This window comes from Lolium rigidum, chromosome 5 (genome assembly GCF_022539505.1).
Source record: "Lolium rigidum isolate FL_2022 chromosome 5, APGP_CSIRO_Lrig_0.1, whole genome shotgun sequence".
NCBI lineage: Eukaryota > Viridiplantae > Streptophyta > Magnoliopsida > Poales > Poaceae > Lolium > Lolium rigidum.
In genome coordinates this window covers 238,981,538-238,987,537 of record NC_061512.1, presented here as the reverse complement: position 1 = coordinate 238,987,537, position 6,000 = coordinate 238,981,538, and positions in this window count along the sequence as shown.

Genomic DNA, 6,000 nt, shown 5'->3' with positions numbered 1-6,000 from the left:
GTGCGCCCGTCCATGTTCCAGCTGTTCGGCCCGCCGACGAGGCCGATGGTGCTGCGCATCTCCATGTCGTACTGCGCCGGAAGTAGGTGCCCCACCAGGCGTCGTTGTCTTTGGCCGCCCAGGTCGGAACGGCCCGCTCCTCGGCGTCGAGTGCAGCCCACCGGGCCCTGATGGCGTCCTTCCAGCGCTCCGTGCCCGGCATCGGCGGCGGCGGGATGCCTATGCCTTTCACGGCCATCTTCCAGCCGCTGTTGCTTGGCAGACGCCTATCCGGCGGGACGGGATATCCCGCTTGGTACAACGCCCACCTCTCCTTCACGGTGAGGTTGATGCGGCCGAAGCCGTTCGCCGCGGTGATCTTGCGGGAGGACGACAACATTGCTTGGAACGGCGAGGAGAAGATCTGGGGGCGGCGAGGACAATATTTGGGAGCAGCGAGAGATTGGGATGAACCGCAGGGCCTCTTAATGTACAGCGGCGGCAGGTGAAGCGGAAGTGGGCAGTTGGACGCAATAACACCGGCGCGGGCGGCCACACGGCCATGCACGACGAGACGCGTCCCTGCGTCGCCTGGGAAAACTGGGACGCCATTAACGTCACTTGACCAAAGGTAGGCGACGGGGTTTAGGCTTCTGAGTCGCTGATGCGTCGGTCCCGCCATGCCTCGCCTCGCTTTTCGTTGTGTCCGGCGTGCCCGGTGCGTCCCTTGTGGGATGGGGGCGGGCTCGGGGCGCCGGACACCGTATCGGGCCGCGCCGGACAAAAAATAGGTTTGGGGGACGCGGCTGGGAACGTTTTTTTGTCCGGCGCGCCCTAAATCCCTTTGGGGACGGTTTGGGGACGCGAGCATCTCCAGCCGTTGGGGCTCGCCAGGCTGAAATCCGGCGCTATTTTGCGCCGGATAGATGTATTTTTTTTTGGCCTGGGGAGGCCCATTTTCCCAGCGGTGAGCCCATGGTCGCCTGCTGACGCTCACCCACCGCGTACATAGCGATGATGCAGTCACCGGGAAGGGGAACCGTCAGAGTGGCCTCGACGCATTGAACCACCATAATGGTCCGCGAAGTGGTCTGGGGAGCCCAAACGCCTCGTCGGGAACCGTCGCAGTGGCCTCGACGCGAGAACCGCCGTAATAGAGCACGAACTTCGCGGAAGAGCAATCGCCGCTCTCTTCGTCGATAGACCTACATATACGGTTTCCGATGGCCGACGCCATTCATCTCTTCTCTCCTCACCATCCTCTGTCAGCATGAGCAATATCTCTTTGCCATCGGACACCAACAGCGAGGGGAAATTGCCTGGATGGCGCCATTGGTGGGTCCGAGCTGCAACGTCTAGCAGCAACGATTCCCCGCCGCTGGGCAGCAAGGAGGAATGGGATGCCGATGAGGAGGAGGATGAAGAGGCCGAGGAAGAGGCTGAGGAGGAGGAGGAGGAGGAGGAGGCTGACGCGGCGGCCCGGGCGAAGGCGCAGGCAGATGCGAAGGCGAAGGAGAAGGCGCAGCCGGTGAGCACCTTCGACGTCGAGGAGGACACAACTTCCTCTGACACGTCGAAGGACACCGGCTCTTCGGAGGAGGTGACGAGCCGAAAGCGTCACCGTGAGGATGATGAGACGGGGCCATCTAGGAAGAAGTAGTTTAATTTTGTTTCAAAGTTTTTATATGTATTTTTTATGTTTTTCCGAAGTTTTATATGTAATTTGTCTATGTTGCACCACTTAGTTTGTTCAAAGCTTTCGTTCGACGAGGGTATTTCCGTAGAACTACAAATTTCTTCTAAAAATTCCCCCCAAACGCATGTGTGGCGTATCTCGGGAAGACGATGTGACGAGGATGACGATCGGCCTTTGTCACCGACAAGTCGGGGCCACCAGACGATTCCCGCGCTTTTCTCTCGTCCGGAGTTCCCGAGCGCTCCCCCGGGGGGGGGGGGGATTGACATGGGTTCACCGGATGGATGAAAGGCTAAATCCGAGCGGAAACGAGGATCTGGGAGCGTGACTAGGCCATTTTCGTCCATCCGAATGAAAAAAGGCGTCCTGAAGACCTTCCCGGGGAGAGGACTGAAGATGCTCTTGGTGGACATCCCAGATCCTCGGTAGCACAACGCCTAGCCCCATTGCACCTGCCTTGAGCCCTTGAGCCAATGCATAGCTTCATCCTTGATTTTGTTGACTAGAACGCTCACTGTTGGCCTCGCATTGTTTAAAATGCAGTCGTTCGAGTGCTTCCATACTCCATGGCGTGAGCGACATCCTGGAAGCGAGGCCTGCGTGCATCGTCTTAAAGGCGCTCTGTCTCTCGCTTACCCACCAGTCCAGCAGCGATGTTTCATTGGATGGAGGGGTGCAGGTCATGCGCAGCCATGACAGGACTTCATGCCAGACCTACCTGCCTGGAGAATGGGCAACGCAAGATTTAGGTGGCGCATTGTCTCTGGTTCTTGATCACAGAGTAGGCATCGTCGGTGGTGCTGCAGCCTGCGTCGTGCTAAGTGATTGGCTGTCCAACAACCGGTCCGAAGCGATAGTAACAATTTTTTTCAAGAGCACGCGCAAAACGTGCCTTATCTTTAAAGAAGAGAGCAACAATATTTACAAGACTCGGTAACCATATGTGAACATCATGCCCGAGAAGCCACGCATGCCCTAACTCTGCCTAGGCCTACTATCTCGCGACATCTAAACTCCTTCCTCTCTTCGCTCTCTCCCAAAGATGGAACTCGTCTCTGATCTCCTGTAGCATTTGATCAACATTCTTCTGCCTCCTTGTGTCCACGAAAGCCCTCGCGTTCCGTTGCTTCCAGAGCGTTAAAGCCGTGCAAATCACCATGGAGTCGAAGCGTTTCCTGTCGATCCTCCTCACTCGCTTGCGGGTCTCCATCCACCATCTCTGCAAGTTGCATGTGGATCCTGGGTCCGTGAGCTGTAGGCTTGCACTGTGTAAGACTGTGCACCACACCTATCTCGCATAAGGACAAATGGTTAGAATATGATCCACATTGTCCTCCTCCTGCAGGCATGTGTAGCAAGCATCCGGGTGCTCCTGGAGCCCATGTCTCGCCCTCCTGTCCGAGGTCCACAACCGATATCTCAGGTAAGCCATGCGAACATCTTGCATTTCATGGGGGAGAAGGATCCCCACACTAGCTTACTCATGCTCCACCTCATGCTCCCTTGGCAAAGCATACCGTAGGTGCCTTTCGCCGGATACCTTCCGGATTCCACCCCTTTCCAGCAGATGTGGTCCGGGCTTCCTGCAACCCTCTGCACAAATTCTACTGCCTCCCAAAGAGTCAGACATTCCCTCCAGAGCTCCTCTGTCATCTCTCCCAACATATCGTCTATCCATCCGTCCTCAGGAAGTTCCTCTCCTACGAGCCGCTCATTTTTCCTCCTTGTTGGGACCCTCGCCGCGGTAAACCCGCTGATCCATCTATCCTTCCAGAAGTATGTTGATACCCCATCGCCCACTTGGAAGTGTGCTAGGCTCTGGAACAGCTCCTCCGCCTCTGGGTCCTTCAGCCCTGGCAAGCCCTGCCACGGCCTTGTCCCGTCCGTACGTCGGAGCCAGAACCACCTCACTCGGAGCGCCAAGCCCTGCAACCTCGGATCCTTCACTCCTAGGCCTCCAAACTTCTTTGGTTTGCAAATGGTTTTCCACCCACTAGGCACTGCCCTCCTTGGACCTCATCCTTGCCAGCCCAGAAAAACGCTCTCATCCATTTGTTTATTTCCTCCAGCAGCCATACAGGGGCCTCTGCGACCACCATTTGATGCACTGCCCTAGCCTCCACAACTGAGTTTACTAGCACAAGCCTCCCCTCTCTCCGAATGAGCCCTCTATGCCACGATGGCACGCATTTGATAACTTGGTCCAACATCGGTTGCCACTCCGCTTTAGTCAGGGGTCTGAGAGCTAACTGAAGCCCCAGATATCTGATCGAGAACCGCACCAACTCACATCCTAGGATTCGGGTGGTCCTCTCCTCATCTTCCCGTGTTCCTCGAATCAGGGTAGCCGACGTCTTTCTATAGTTGACCTTTAGGCCTGAGGCCTCGCCAAAAAGGCCTAGGATCTGTCTTATGGCCCATAACTCCCTGCTCTCCAGTTTTAGGAATATCACCACGTCATCAGCATAAATTGATAGCCTCTGTAAGGGCGAGATAGCCGCCAGGTTCCCAAAGAGCCCGTTCTCAGCCGCCATAGTGATCATGGCAGACAGGGACTCCATCGCCGCCACAAGCAGCATGGGTGAAGTTGGGTCACCCTGCCTCAAACCTCGTCCACGGTAGACCCTATCTCCTGGCACTCCGTTCACCATGACCCTCGTGTTCGCCATGTGTAACAGAAGGGCGATCCATTTTAGGAATCTCTCGCCAAACCCCATTCTCCTCAGCACCTCAAACATGAAACTCCAAGAGATAGAGTCGAACGCTCTCGCTAGGTCTAGCTTCAGAAGCACCCCAGTCTGTCTCCTCATGTTGATCTTCTGGCCACCTGTCTAACTAGAACAAAATTGTCATGTAAACTCCGGTGTTTGATGAACGCCGATTGATTCATACTCACAATCTCCCAAGCCTTGACCGGAGACGATTAGCAATGATTTTAGAGAACAGTTTCGCAAAGCTATGAACTAGACTAATGGGCCTAAAGTCCTTTGTCTCAATAGCCTCAGGTCTCTTGGGGATGAGCGTGATCAGTGCTCTGTTTAGCCTAGCAAAACCTCTACCATCTCCCACTCCCAGTTTCATAATCCCTGCCAGAATATCATGTTTTATGATCGGCCAGGCTCTCTGGTAAAACGCGCTAGTGAAGCCATCCGGCCCAGGTGCACGGTCATTCGGCATGTCGCGGATAGTGTTCCAAACTTCCTCCTGCGTGAACATGTTGTCTAACTCAGCAAGGTCCGCTACCGGAATGTCAAGCGCTTCCAGGTCGATGGTGTGAGCTCTGGTTTGAATGCTCCCCATAAGCCTCTCAAACTCCTCCGTGAACATCTCATTCTTTCTCTCCTGGGTGGTCGCAGTTTCATCTCCCACTCTCACCGCTGCGATGTAGTTTTTCGTCCTCCTCTCATTCGCCACGGCATGGAAAAGCTTAGTATTAGCGTCCCCCTCTTTCAGCCATCTTATTCTCGATCTTTGTCTCGCAATGGTACACTCTAGGGAAGCCAGCCCCAGCACCACGTGCTTTAGCATTTTCCTCAACCATGCCTCCTCCTGTGAAAGTGCTCTAGACTCTTGCGCTACGTCAAATCTAAGGATCTAGGTGTTCGCCATCGCGATTTTGAGTTTGATGTTCCCCACTTTTTTCTCTCCCCATGCTTGGAAGAATTCCGCAGCATTGAGGAAAAGGGCATCAAGGTGTCTAAAGGGGTCTATAATGCTGGGGTCGCAAACCCAAGCTTCTCTCAGGGCATCCTCAAAACCCTCAAGGTTTAGCCAAAAGGTCTCGAATTTGAACCTCCTCTTTGGCTTGAAAGGCGCGCTTAGGGAAAGTTGGATTGGAGCATGATCCGAAACCGAAGAGGAAAGGGCCTGCAGGATGGAATCCAGGTGCATCAGATCCCAGTCCATAGATACAAAGGCCTTGTCAATACGAGTAAGCGTGGGCACCTCCCTCTCAGTACTCCAAGTAAACCTCCGACCATGAAGGTAGAGATCTTTGATCTCATGCTCCTAGACAAAATGCCTAAAAGTCGTCATCATGAATTTGTCTAGACGGTCATTGTTTTTCTCATCCGCATACATGATCATGTTGAAGTCGCCAAGAAGCAACCATGGCCCAGGGCAAAGGCTTCTCCTCTCCGTAAGCTCAAGTAAGAAGCTCAGCTTATCCTCATGGGTTTGCGTCCCATACACCGTGGTTAACTACCACCTATTATTATCTCTAGGGATTACTTCCCCGGTAACCGCATACGCATCGAAGCTAATAGGTGCAATGTCTACAACGGATTTGTTCCAAGCTAACAAGATCCCTCCTCTCGTCTCCACTG